The 15211-nt window shown below is 40.9% G+C and overlaps 1 pseudogene; it reads right to left on the bottom strand.

Moving 5' to 3' along the window:
• Nucleotides 1-2199: 2199 nt before the first annotated feature.
• On the bottom strand, nucleotides 2200-2586 carry LOC138847558 (large ribosomal subunit protein eL30 pseudogene; annotated as a pseudogene).
• Nucleotides 2587-15211: the final 12625 nt, after the last annotated feature.

The raw sequence follows: 15211 nt of genomic DNA, 5'->3' as shown, positions 1-15211 counted from the left end.
CCACCCAAACATGAGAGTTGGAAGTCATCTCCTCCAGTCTCTTTCCTTTACATCATAGGTAAAGAATGAGATTCAAAGGGGGATAATGCTACAAGGTATTAACATCATCACCCTTTGTTTGAATGATGGCATTACTTAACTGTTCCAAAAGGACTCTCTTTGGTGTACACTTACTAGTTATCTTGTGAGAAAAGATTTCTGTTTATCAATCACCCAACACTCCCAGTTCTATGCTTTACCTCTGTGCAGAATAGAAGTATTTTTCCCATGTATCTGCCTCCACTTTTGATGGTTATATCTAAAGTTATCCCCAGAAAAGCTAACATATATCCCTAACCCAAATGGTACTTCCTGATTTGTCCTATTCAGGTCTCATCCCTCTTTTAGAAAAACAGTATGTCTTATCTGGAAAAACTTTGAGATAATCTTGTCTAAAGACTCCCTAATGCCAGTCTGCAATCCAGCTGCATCTGAATTACCCGAGGGGCTTTTGACAAATGTAGACTTTTTTGACTTTAGTTTTGCTAAGCTTTTTATTACCAAAAAATTCAAACATTTTTTAGAAAATGAGAGACTATCCCCAAGAACTCCCAGATGCTCAGCATCTAACTTCCACAATTAACCACCCACGGTCACTCTTGTTTCATTTATATCTCATCCAACTGCCTTTCTCCCTGGATTATTTTGAAGCAAATTTTATGCATAAATATTTCAAAATGCAAACATATATAATTCATAGGTATTTATTTTTCAAATACAGATTTCTGGAATTCTGATTCAGTGAGTTTTGAACTGGATGGAGGAATCTGAATCTGTAATAGGTGAAGCTGCTATGTAAATCTGCAAACAGCTGCATTTTATTTTCATTTTCATCTATAGAGAAAGAGAAGCTAAATAGAGAGGGGAAGTCACTAGCTGGAGGTTACTCTGTTGCCTTGTCACAGAAACAGGCTCCTGTTTTGAATAGAGAAATATTCTGAAGCTCAGAAAAGACACCATTTGAATGGTAAGTGCTTTGAAAATAATGGGACAGAAACCAGGAGCATGAAGCAACTTTCTGAGATGTCAACTAAGCAATGAAGCCTTCGCCGTCCACGCTGAAGTCTCATGCCTTTGAGCTCAGACTTCATTGACTGGACTACTCATTTGGAAGTTAATCACAGCCAGCCTTGTGACAGCTCATGTATTATGGAATTGATTTCACTCTTAAATTGCCTTAACTCTTCAACTAGATTTTAAGCTTATGAAGGGTAGGGACCTTGCCTGATCTGGCTTTGCACCACGCTCCTTTGTACCCCCAAATAGAACCCTTCGTGCTATCCTGTCACATGTGATATTTTTCTACAGTGCATTATTTCTTACCTACCTCACTAAAGGATTCATTTGGTACACTACTGCGTTAATGTCTAAATGTAGAGAGAAACTGAGTGTGCCTTATATTGTCCCTGAATACAAGGACATTCATGCGCTGGGATGTGAAAGGTCCTGTTGAAATGTTCTTCAGTGACTTGCCATTCTGCCTGGAATTGCCACTCTAGTTACCTCCTTAAGTGACTGGATTGAACCCCTAAGGTTCAATTAAGAATGCTAATCCAGAGGTTTCTTAGCATAAATTAGATGATTTTTTTATATCATAAAGGATCACAGAGTCTGCCTGTGCTCCAGCACGTGCCTTCCACTAGAGCTTCAGGTCAGTAGCTCAATTACGATTCTCTAGTGGAAGTCGAGAGGCTGTTAAATACCAGATTAGTGGGAATGGGTTTCCTGAAAAGAGGCACAGTACAGCACGGGGCCAAGAATGCAGGTTTTGGAGTGACATGGATCTGAATCTCAGACCTGACTCTACCATTTACTACTTGCGTGACATTGGAGTAGTTACCCAACTTCTCTGAGCCTCTTTTCCTTTTTCTGTAAAACAAGAGGTTAATGATAAAATTTAGCTTCATTTATTCATTCAACAAATTTGCAGGATCAGTGTGAAAATTAAGGGCCTTCTATGTGCTAGGCTCTTATTAGGCATTGGAAATAATACACATAACAAGGTCTCTGCACTCCTGAACTTAAAATCTGTATTTTAGGATTGTGCTGTGCCTTAAATGAAAAAATGCACAGGAAGAACTTAATTCAGAGACTGGAGGTGGGAAACATTACAGCATTACTTATCTTTATAACTATTATTATTTTAAAGTCTTTTAATTATTAGTAAAGGAAAACTTTGCATAGTTTACTTTTCACAATCTGTTGTGACACACTTCTAATGATATCAGAATCCTTTGGATCTCTGGTAGCCTGGGCATACACTCTATAGTATTTTCCCTTCCCTGTGCCCAATTCAATGTTTTTGCCACTATTGTGATGGATACCAGTGTTGCCAACCTGCATAGTTCTTTATTACAATTTTCTCAAGACTGGGTAGTTGTGGGCGAAGTTGGCTAGTTTTTTGTTTGTTTGTTTGTTTGTTTGTTTGCCATGTCTGACCATCTTCAAGGTCTGCTTGTGCCCCTGATTGGGCTTTCTACTTGGCATGCCTTGTTGGAGCCTAGAGTTGATCAACTCCAATGACTTCATCTTCCTTATGGCCACCATCTTCCTGCCTTAGGTGTATGAGAGCTTCAACCAAGAGCAGCCACAAGAGGGTCAGAGAGTGAGAAAGAAGCTTATTCTTTAAAGCAAACATCTAATACAGACCTTAAGGCCTCATATGCAACTACCCCATAACTGGATCCAGCCCTTTAACAAAATCTCCACAGGCAAGGGCCTCAAGTTTTTGGAAGGGCCTCTTGGGTTCCCTTTAGGACTTTGCAAATACTAGTGAGCAGGCAATCTTCCCAGTGTGCTCATATCTCTTTTTATGGTTATTACTATCACCCGGAAAGGAAGGTGGATGGCACCACAGAAAGATATTTTATAATTTGCCCAAGCTCATGCTGTGTATATAGTGGTAAAGAAAAACTCAGCCTTGGATCCCTCAAGCCTAGGGAAAAGCAAGAAGTAGCCCCACAAAAAGACCTTTGTTGAAGGGAGAAAAACCTATTTCAGCCAAGAAGATATTCTTACTTTAAGCTTTAAACCACAGCATACCAAAAGAAGTCCGTTACCACGCAGCAATGCCGTGTCAGGGTCGACTCAAGGCAGAATGTTTACGTCACGTGCGTTTGCAGAAGAGCTAAAGCAATATACGGTAAGTGATATGTAATTGAGGCAAAAATCCCATGTACTTAAAGGATTAAAATTCATACAATCACAAGCAGAGAGGTTGGGAGCTCTTGGAATGAGTATCAACAGGCCTAATATTGAGAAATGATCAGCGGGTGAGAATTAACATGGAATTCAATGCACATAAAATGAGGAACAGTTACAAGATGATAAGGCGGGAAATGACCACAGAAGAGAAGAATACAAGGCTTACCTCTGAAGGCAAGAATTGAAAAACTGATGTGTAATATCCAGGGAGGCAAGCTGACTTTGGGCTTCAGTAGGGAGGAATCAATAGCAGAGAGGTCCAATCTGAGAGGTGTGGAAGGGAAGCAGCACTCAGATGTCCAAGGGTCATGCCAGCACATGAGATAATGGATCTAGGACAACAACACAAACTTTAGTTCCCACCTATTAGTGTGCTTGAAGCTCCTGGTATATTTTCTGCCCTGGTCAGGAGTACCTTAATAACTGCTGGGCTGAGCCTGCAGACCCTATGCATTAGTGACTCCTGCTGAGCAGACTCCACATCAGGTAGCTTTGTTTTATTTGTAACACAACAGATGAGGAGAGATATAGCTCAAAAGCTACAGGGTCAGCTTAGCAGGTACATACAGAAACATCTTGAACACACAAAACCAGATTCACACTCAAAAATCCAGACTCAGCTATGCAGACCCGTATTCAGATGCACACTGGAGAGTCAACATCCAATCATTTTTCAAGTGACTGCTTATTCCTACCTTCCCTAGTTTATTCAAAAAACTAATACTTACACATAGCAAATATTTGTGGCTTAAAACAAAGGGCCATCAAATAAATCTAAAGATGAGTTTTGAACAGGTCTTTTGCCTATATTCTCTTTTTCTTCCTGCGACTGACTAATGCTAGATTCCAAAGGTCACTTGTCTTTCGCAATTACTCTGCAGCACTACGTCCTACCTGCAGCCTTTAAAACATTCTAGCCTAAAGAGGATTCATTCTATTTTCTTGGAAATAAATGTGAACTGTCAATCGAATACCACTAATAAATGTCTCTAATTGATGTTTGAGGAGAGGAATTTTTTCCCTTAGGCATGCTGCCTTTTATCTTGGTCAGTGGCCTTGTTCTTGTTGTTTAAAAAAAATTATTTGCGCATTCATAAAGCACTGGATGAGAGTTAGAGGACAATACTTCACGTTTCCTTTTGTCAAAGTGGATAAAGGCACCATTAGTACAAAAAGATTTTTTCTTTTCTCATGATTTAAGGCCAGTATATTTTAACAGCCAAATCAAAAACAGATTCAGGTGTCAGGTTCACTTTAATCAGATGGAAATATCTATCCTAATCAAATGCCTGAAGCCAAGGTATGTGCTGGGAAGTTTGAATTTTATTCCTCCCATTCCTTACTTGGGTGACCTTATCATTTTTTTTAATACTAAAACGGGAATTAAAGCACCTAACTCACAAAGGTATTGTGAAGTTAAGGTAAATAAGATAATCATTGTGGTTGTTGGGGGGAGGAAATGATGAATATCTAATTCCAAAGCCAACTGAGAAATGCTAGCAAGATACAGCCTTGGGGCTGGCACTGTGTCGCAGCAGGTTAAGCCACTGTCTGTAGTGTTGGCATCCCATATGGGTGCCAGTTCAAGTCTCGGCTGCTCCACTTCCTATCCTGCTCCCTGTTAATGCACCTGAGAAAGCAGTAGAGGATGGCCCAAGTCCTTGGGTCCCCACCACCCACGTGGGAGACCCGGATGAAGCTCCTGGCTCCTGGTTTTGGCCTGGTCCAGCTCTTGTTGGTGCAGTCATTTGGGGAGTAAACCAGCAGATGGAAGGTCTCTTTTTCAGTCTCTCTGTAACCGTGCCTTTTGAATAAAATTAATACATCTTTCAAAAACAGAAGATATAGGCTTAAGTCAAGTGCAGATGGAAATACTAGCTTTATCACCAGTAACATTGGATTCAAGAGAATAATTCTGAGATGCAGCCAAATGGTTAATTAGTTCTCTCCTGTATACCTCTGGCCTTTCTGATGACTCACTTGGGAGAGCTCAGGTCTTCAGAGCAGACACGCTTGCCCATGATGTCTATCCAATTGCAGAACACAGATCGTGAATATGCTCAGATCATTCACTACTCCTCTCATGAAGAAGATCACCCAATTTAAGATATAAAAATGCAGAGCACACAGATTTCCATTTCAGATAAATAAGGAAAAGTTTTTAATATATCCCATGTAGTGTTTAAGATACAGTTATTCTATCAACATTGCCTACTCTTTATCTGAAATTCAGACTTAATAGGCATCCAATATTTTACCTGGCAACTGTATCTGTGGGATGGAAGAAAGTGAGGGTGGGAGCAGAATTCTGGAGTTTTGCTATAGTAGAAGGAAGATTACTCACAAAGCCATGAGAATACAGGGTTTTGCCTAACAATCAAGCAATTTGGGACCATGGTGCCGAGTATACAGTGTGTGCTAAACACATGCTTCTTGCTGTATTTTATGTGTTTAAGAACCCTGATCGTCAACTCATTTATACCAAGGCATTAGTTTCTTATTACGGTGCTCTTCTAGAACATACTATGATGCTCTTCTTTTACTTTAAATGAGGTCCAGGAGGTAATCAATGCTTAACCACAGAAATGCTCTAATGATTGATCTTCAGCCTTTACTGAGCATCATGATGCCCTGGGGAGCTTGTTAGAAATACAAACAGCCAGAAGTCCCTCCCCAAGTTTGATTCTGAGGTAGGATCTAAGGTATTTGTATCTTTAACAAACTTCCAGAGGGACTCAGATGCATAGCCAAGTCTAAGGCTCGTCATTTTCACATGTAAGTGCACAGTGAGGGAGCAGGATATTGGTATGTCCAGGGCAAGGTATACTCCTTTACCCAACAGGTTACCTGAGAAACTATTATGCCAATGCATGTGCCATTGGTTTAGAACCACTGTCCAGGGCCATTCCAATCTTAGTAGCAATGTGCATAAGCTCCAGCAGTAAAATTATGAGAATTAAAGTTCTTTAGTAGAGGTCATTTTAATCAGGGATTTCTTCCAGGCCTCTTAAATCATAATACATGTTATGTGTGACTGTGAGAGCAGACCTGGTTAGCCACACTATTCCTTCTCACTGCAGATTATAGGCCAATGTGAAGGGGCTACAGGAAAGGCAATTAAAAAGAGTATAGGGTCAGGAAAGAGTAGGAGACAGGGTCAAGGAAAGATTTTCAGAGAAGGTGATTACCCTTAAGTCCTTGAAGGGTGGGTATAAATTTGCCAACAAAAAAGACAGAAAAAGATAGATACATAGACGCTAGCACACAAAAGACTACCAGAGCCAAGAGAAGACTGAAAGGGTTGAAGGCTCTAAAACTAATAGAAGGGTGGGTGTTTGGTCTAATGGTTAAGATGTCTCTTGGGAAGCCTGCATCCCATATCATATCATATCATATATCATATCATATCATATCATAGTTCCTGGATTTGAGTCCTGGCTCTGCTTCTGATTCCAGCTTTCTGATAATGCACACAACAGGAAGCAGCAGGTGATGGCTCAAATAGATAGGTCCCTGCTACCCACATGGCATGGGGGACCTAGATTGAGTTCCCAGCTCCTGACTTTGCCCTAGTCTTAACTTCAGCTATTGCAGGTAATTGGAGAATAAACTGGCAGATGGGAGATCTCTCTCTCTCTTTCTTTCTAAAATAAAAAAATAAATTTGAAAATTTAAAATTAAAAGAGAGTTTCAGAATAAGACATAAAGAGACATATATAAAGGGAAGAAAGATGGGAGAGAATGAAGGCACGCACACACACACACACACACACACACACACACACCCCTACAGCTGACATAGAGAGATTCTGGGAAGACAGAGAAAGTGAAAAAGGAACAAATAGGGAGATAGAAATTCAGATTATAAAAATAGTTGCAATCACCCTTACCGTAGGATTTTAACTATTGTTTAAACACGGGATCATGGTGAAACAAAACACCTAATAGACATACACTTTCTCAGAAGACTAGCTCATGGCTATGGGGAATCTGAAAGCATAGGAAATGAACACCACATTTGCTCATTCTTGATGACATTTGCTACTTATAAATGGCTGTTTTCAGGGGGAAATATTGATTATAATTCTAAAAGTAGGCAGATGCATCATTAATATATTTAATAATTAAGAGTAGAATCATAATACAGTATTGAGAAGTAAGGCAGCCCTTTTCCTGAACTCAGTCTAAAAGTAGAATCTCAAATAGCTGCCATTGCAATTCTCCAGGACTATCATGTGCCCCCCCCCAATTTTTGTTATTATTCCAATTCATTTTCTGGTTATTATGAAACTTTTGGAAAGCCCTTTGCAGCTGATGAGCCCAACTGTTAAGTGTAGGTGATTTGGCTTCTGCTCTGGGCAATGTTGTTGAACACGCCAGCTTCCTGGAAGAAACACGTTAGAGAGAGATCAATTTTGCTTCGTGGTGCTTAATATCACCTCAAGGTCTTTTCCCTCCTGTTCCTTTTTCCTCTTCCTTTTGAATCATACATTCAAATAACCACATGTGTGAACATTCAAAGGAACACAGCTCAGCATGTCTTTGTAAAGGTACAGAAGACAATATGGCATGACACATGCTCAATATGCTGTTTTGAATTCTCTAGAACTTTGTTGCTCCAAAATCAAATATCTTCAGATAAAGGGAAAGTATGTTGCTCAGTCAGAAACATGTAGGTGCCAAGTTTGATTTCTCTTCTGTATCTTTACCATTTTCAGCAGCTATTTTGCAACCTGAAAGTTTTTATCCTCTTTTCTTTCCTATTTGTAGTTTAGAAAGTAAGCAACAGATGAGGAATCACTGTATCTGGGGAAGGGGACTGGGTGATTTCTCCTTGAAAATCTTGCAGTAGCTATGGACAAAAGCCTAGGTTGGGAACGGAGTGGGTGACAGCTGGTATACACTTGGTAGCTCAGTGGGCAAAAGAGCGGGCAGCAAAGGAAGGCTTGCCCATCTTCCTCTCTCCCTTGACACAGCAGCAGTGCTCACTCTATCTGTGTATGGGGAATGGAACTAAGAATGCCCTAGGCAGATTCCTAACTACAAAGAATCTCCTACTGTTTCCCTGTCACAAAACAAATTTTTCATTCCGGAGGAATTACAAGCAGTTCCAAAAAGTAGCAGCCTTTTCCCAAAGACTCCTAGTGGCTTCCAGTTTCTACTGCAAAGACATTAGCCCCTGCACTTCTGCTTTGATGATTATTGAACTTATGATTATTTTTTCTACTGCTGTGGTAACTGGGACCTCACCTTTGTACTGAGGCACTCTCTGTTGCCTTTATTCCCGGATCCATGATCTACTTCTCCCACGTACATTGTTCTACTGCCTTTGATTCCGGAGGAGAGCCTTTCTACTGTATAGTGATAGCATTTTCAAACGTCCTTAGGTAGCCTGCATTACCCATTATCATGGTTATTTTGTATCCTCCATCCAAAGCAGACTTACTCCTTCAGGTTGATAATTCTCTAAGTATTAAAGGCATTTTCCCTAGAGAAGACTGTGAAGTACTTGAGAAACTTAAAAAGAAATTACTTATTTTATTCATTTGGAAGGCAGAGAGAGAAAGAGAGAGAGAGAAAGAATCCAGATCTCTGATCTGCTGATTTTCTCCTCAAATGCCTACAGTAGCCAAGGGTGGGCCAGGCAGAAGCCAGGAGCAAGGAGCCCATTCTTTGTGGGTGGCAGGAAACCAAGTATTTGCTGCCTCCCAGGGGGCACAGTAGCAAGAGGAAGGAATTAGAAGCTCAGTCAAAACCCAAAGCCAGGCACTCCAATATGGAATGCAGGCATCCTAAGCAGCATCTTAAATGCTGGGCCAAATGCCCACTCCTTGAGTAACTTCTGGTATTTATCATTGGTTATTAACCCTTCTTCCAAGATAAAAGAATATATATATGAAGGGGTTCTTCAAAAAATTCATGGAAAATGTTGAAAAAGTATGTATTACATTCAAAAGCTTTTTTTGCATCAAAATAAGCTTGTCTTTTCATTCCATTATTCCATACTTTTTGTATTCCCCTCAGATAAGTAGTTCTCCCCTATGTCCCTTCCCATAATACTTTTCCCATTCATCAATCAATTGCTCAACAAATGTTTCCTGAATACTCATGCTAAGTACTGGGGATAAAGTGGTGAATGAAACATGAATTTCCTTACCTCACAGAGATTACAGATTAAGAGAAGAACAGACAAGTAATGACATAAAAGTGTAAGTGTTATACAAGGAAGGGCACATTTGCAGTTGAACTCCACAGCTTCTCTGAGAAAGTGACACCTAAGATTAAACTTCAAGGTATTTGCTAGGAGGAAATGGAGTGAAGTAAAAGTAGAGATTTTTCACAGAAGATGGCAGGTATGGAAGTCTGGGAGGAAAAGAAAACCTGGCAACTTTTGCTTAACTGGAAAAAAAAAAAACCTTAAGCATAATTGGAATGTAGAGTATGAAGGGAAATGTGGCTAGAGAGAGATTGACTAGGTATGAAAATCTCCATTGAGAAGATGTAGATTCTTGTGATTCAGTCCAAAAACTCAAGAATTTCTCATGAGATAACCGGAAGCCATGTGCAGGATACAAATGGAGCCACTTGCTCAGGGTTGCATTTGAGAAAGGACACTGACTACAGTGTAGCAGAACCAGTGGGAAAGGACAAGGACAGGAGAGGGAAGAACAATTAAGAGTGTTGCAGTAGTAGGACAATCTGCAAATGGTGGTAGCTTGAGCTAGGATAGTGGCATAGGGATAGAGCAAACAGGCTGGATTTAAGACGTGGAATTAAATTAAACATAGGATGACAAGAAGAAAACAGAACCAAGGATGGCATCAAGTTTTTGGTTTGGGTAATATACTTGGAGGACAGTGGTGATGTTGTGTCAGATGGGTTAATAAATAGGTTTGTCCCCTTTGGAATGAAGGAAAGGGGAGTTCTTTTAACAGGGTGCAAAATGTTTGTTTCTCCCCAAAAATTATCTTTAACAAGATGAAAGTACCTATCCCACTTCTTTGGAGTTTCTAGTTTTATCATGAGATAACAAGGAAGTAGTGGTTACACCATTCTGAGTTCTCAGTTTACTATGAAAACAGAAAAAAGTTACAGATCCGACCCTTCTGATTTTTCTTTTTTGGTCTTATGAGCAAGCTAGACAGGACAAAGAAGATTACAATATCAGCCTTTTGATGAGTTTTGCCTTCCTTCCTTCCTTCCTTCCACCCTCTCTCTCTCTCTTTCTTTTCCCTAAAAGTGTGCTTTAATGACACAGACCCTCACAGTTCCTCGGACTGCCTCTCTTGGAGGCTCCCTCCGTGTTAGGCCATCACAAAACACACCAAACACCGGAGTAAGGGAAAGGGTTTATTGGGGAAAACCCAGCAGACTGGAGGGAAGGGGCGAAGAGGGCAAAAGAGAGAGAAGGATAGTATAAGAGAGAGACAGAGAGGAGCTAGCGAGGAGAGAAGAGAGAGAGCAAAGAGAAGAGAGAGCAGAGGGAAGAGAGAGATGAGAGAAGAGAGAGCGAGCAGAAGAGAAGAGAGCAGGAGAGAAGAGCCAAGAGAGAGTAGAGAGCAGAGAGAGAGGAGAAGAGAGCCACGAGTTCAGGAACAGGTCCTTTTAAAACTTTGCCAGGGGGCAGGCAGGGAAGAAGGAGTAGTGAATCCCATTAGGATGGGGGTGGAGCTTGACACTGGTGGTTGGGGCATGTGGCCACCTGGCTTCCAGCAATGGCGGCGGCGGCTAGAGCCTAGGATGGCGTCAGGGTGTAGATCGTGCCATAGATAAAACTGTGCCATTTTCTTACCACTCCTGGTTGCCAAAACAGGAGGTTTCTGACTTTAAAAAATCTTGCTTGTCTCTCTGCCTTTTCCAAGTAGAAATTCTTTCACGTGAGACAAAGAACCATTTTACCTGTAACATTGTCTCTTATTAGAGTAAGGAATACCAGACAAATAGCAGGTTTGGAGAGCAAGATGACTTCAATATTAGAGTTTTAACTTTGAGGTATCATCAAAACATCCCAGTGGAGGCGCCAGTCAGACAGTGATATAGCAGGGGACTGAAGCAGAAAAGAGAGGTCAGAGATGAAGCTGTATTTTTGTGGCCATTTGAGTATGTGAGCTAGCCCAAGAGGAGCATGTAGGGTAAAAAAAAATACCCAAAAAACCAAGGGCTTTCAGGAATGCCTGCCTTTCACGACTGGAATAGTCGGTGAAGTTTGCTGACAGTCTTAGGAGGAGTGATTGGATAAACAGGAGTAAAATTAGTAGAGGGCAATGTAACAGAAACCAACAGAAGAGAAAATTTGTAGGAGGAAAGTCAAATGGCAAGTGCTGATGGGAGGTGAGACAAGAGAGAACAAGGTTCGGATTTTATTACATGCAGACACCAGCTACAATGTTTAGGACACATTGTGGTACTGGTGGTGAGCAGGGGTCCTAGGGGTTGGAAGGAAAACCAGAATGTAGCGGGTCAAGGAGTAACTGTGAGACGGGCAAATGAAGACAGAGAATCCATACCAGACCACTCCTTTGAGGAATGTGGCTCAGAAGGGAGGAGAAAAACAGGATTGTATCAAGGAGGGTGAATGGACTACAGGGAAAGATTTTGTATTGACTCGGACATGGAATTTATGTTGACAGAAAATTCCTTCTCTTGGGAGAGTGAATCCTAGGGCAATACAAGAAGAAAAGAGACCTGAGCGCATTTTAAATACAGAATCTGTGTCTCTCATTAACTAAGAGAAAGTCAGTCCTGAAATCCTGTTCTTCTTTCTCCCATATGTTTGCTTTTATTCCTATGTGACCTTAGGTTTCAAGTCTCCGAGAGAAGGAATCCACAGTCAATATGCATTTCAGGTCATAGTCCAGGATTAGAAATCAAACTATCTATTTCCATTCTAGGGCCCTATAGAGGTTCACTTTCCCTGTCAAAATCCCAATTAGAAAATTATTTATGAGTTAGAAAGATGTGAACCTGTTTCTCATCAGCATACTATCTCTCCTCTGATCTCTCTGTCAAATTTTTCTTCATCTATCTCCTAAAGAGGCATGGCAATTAGCCCTGTAAATTTCAGGCTTTTAGAGATTTAGAGTTGAATTCTGATAATCAATTGAAAAAAAAAAAACTACCTGATTAGCATTAACCTTTTCTATATACTGAAATCACAGATCCACTTTGTTTTAGGAACTTAAATATTAGAAAAAGAAACAAAAATTGTTTCCCATTTCACTCCAAGCACGGCCAGTTTATCCCCTGAAGAATTTCTCACTGGCTTGCTCCTTCCTCCCTGTTTGTTAAGAAGAAGGCTATTAGGTTTGTTGCTTGGCTTTTTCAAAGGCTGTAAACCCCTCAAGATAGAGGGGAGAGGCCGGAGGGAGAGATTGATGGCACTCAAAGACAGCAATTGCTTTGTTTGGCGGTCGCAGAAAGAATTTTCCATATTCTCAGTCCTTCCTACCCCCCAAGTTTACCATGCACACTCCCACGCCACTCTTTCCACACTCCCAAGGCTGAATTGGAGCATAAGACAGGGAGGGGAGCAGCCATTCTGCAAGCTACTAAATAAGCAGATTATTGCATAGAGTCATGATTAGCTGGAAGTGTTTCCTGCCTGCCTGCCTCCCTCATCTGGACATTGCATTATTGCCCTCTGACACACTCAACAGGCCCTGCACGCTTGTGCCCGGGCACTCACCTTCTTTTTTGGAGCAGCCATGCTCTCCAAAAGAAACTACCTTTCCCATCATGGGCTTAACATGATGCCGCCATACGATCTATCACAGACGCTGACACACTTGCTTCCAACCGTGGATCGGATGTCGTGCAGTGCAGAACGCAGAACTGAGGCAGAGAGACCCCATCTGCAGCTCACAAGGCATGGTGGATATTGGCTCTGGTAGTAGACGCCACTTTCCTGGATGGGTATAGTAGAATTGCCACAACAGGAGATGATAATATTTGTGAGCCTTACTAACAAGCTTGAATTCTAACATAAGGCAGTTCATTGTTATGCTGCAGAATGTGAAATCTTAATGCTTCTGCTATTCAGACTCATCTTATTTCACAACATGATTTACTGCAGCTCCAAGGAGCCAGCAGAAGGGAAAAAAAAATAGGGGAGGTGGCAGGAAAACGAGTTGGGGGCAAGAAACGTGGATGAACTCAGCATCGCGAGCAAATTCCACTGCCACTGATAATGTAATATTTTGCTTTGACTAACACTCTATCTTGTTGAATGCGTGCAGTGTTCTAATAACCGTTTCTTCAAACCTAGTCACTGATTTTTTTTTTTTCTACATTCCACTTTCAAAACAAGCTGTGTTCCAACCTGGGGAGAAAGAAAGGAGGAAACCACGACACAAGAGGTATGTTTCTGTCCAAAGACATGCTGAAAGTGTTCACCTTGCCGGATTCATTCTCTCCTGTCAGAAATTTCCAACAGACGATGTAGGAATTGGTGTTGGACCGATCACTGGGCGAACCACAATAGAAACTAATTGCCATGGACTTCTGCTAATGGAACCTGTGCTGATGGATACTCGCTAATAAAATGTCAATCTTTTGGTGCTAGTGTCATGTATTCTGTTCAGAAAGAGCAAGTTAAAAGAACTAATTAGGCAAGAGCTTCCAGGAAATACTGACTCACTTGAGGACGACAGTATTTTAAGTACAGTTCACTGTGGGTACAGGTAGTCCTTCTTGTACCAGGAGGCTGGAATGACCTGTTGATAGCATATACTTGGTATAGAAACTAACCTTTAAACGTTATTCTGCGGTCATTATGTTGAGATCATTTCTACCTCTAAAGTCCCGGGTTCCTGGAATGACTCTGAATAATAATGATAATGATAATAATAAATAGCCCCAGGTGTCAAAATAGGAATTTTTCAAGTTAAATAATATGCTGAGAGCTACTGTCTTCCTTAACAGAGGTTGTCAGAATTTTGGATTTAGCCTGTAGTCAAGTTCAGTGGGTGAGTTCTTCCACATAAATTCTAAGCACCTATTTTCTTGTGAGAGTACTACTGTGCTCGGGGTGCAAAAACCAAAAAAAAAAAAAAAAAAACAAACAAAATCTTTTGGTAGGGTAGGTAGCATGGTCATGAGATGAATCTCAGTTAACTCTTGAGACGAACAGAAAAACTTCTTTGGGACAATTGTTTTTCAGTTTTTGGACAAAATAAAAGGCAAGTTTCCTGGGTGCTGCCCTTCTAAGACTTTTTATTTGAAGCTTGACTGGATTTGCAAGGATGATGTCTCTCTGTACACAGAGAGGGCAGGAAGAGGGCAAGCAGATGCCCGTGTTTCTAGAGAGGGGTAAGTATGTACAAAGTCACAACTTTCCCATTACCTCCCTGTGCATAGAAGCAGCTTGGACTGTGTCAACCTCTGCATGTGGATCTTCCCAAAAGATTAACTACAAAATCGTCCTTCCCACTTTTGTGTCTCTAGAAGTGACAAAGAAAACTCACTGATGCCTTGTTTGTCACTTTGGACAGCTGACAGATACTTTGCCAATGTCAAACCATTTCAGTATCTCTACTCATGCAAACTGGATCAAGGAGGCACTTCCGAAGGGGGCAAAAGAGAGGCTGCTAATCTTTGCATGGGGCCAGTCCATGACTGAATGGCCCACTGGGCTGAAGGGCCCTTTGGGCTGAACAACCTACATCCTCTGTCTTGCAGCTTTACCACTTATACTACCATGTGATTGTTCAGGAAGCACCAAGCCATAATCTGATTTCCACAGATAATCAGAAATGGGTAAGTCCTTTCTGTTGACTTGTAAGTATTCATTATGTGCTTTATCAGGATAATTATACAGTGTAACACAATTTAAAATGAAATACAGTATATGCACAGTGAGAAAGGAAATACACAAGCCAGATGTTACTTGTACTTTGTGCAAACATCATATACAGATTATCTCTAAAATGTAGTTTTGTATTTGAAAATAAGAACATTAGCAGGTTTTCAT

The sequence above is a fragment of the Oryctolagus cuniculus genome, chromosome X (assembly GCF_051225735.1).
Source record: "Oryctolagus cuniculus isolate XC-2025 breed Fujian yellow rabbit chromosome X, ASM5122573v1, whole genome shotgun sequence".
Classification (NCBI taxonomy): domain Eukaryota; kingdom Metazoa; phylum Chordata; class Mammalia; order Lagomorpha; family Leporidae; genus Oryctolagus; species Oryctolagus cuniculus.
The sequence above is the reverse complement of the archived record's forward strand: the minus strand, read 5'-3'. Positions and strand labels throughout refer to the sequence as shown.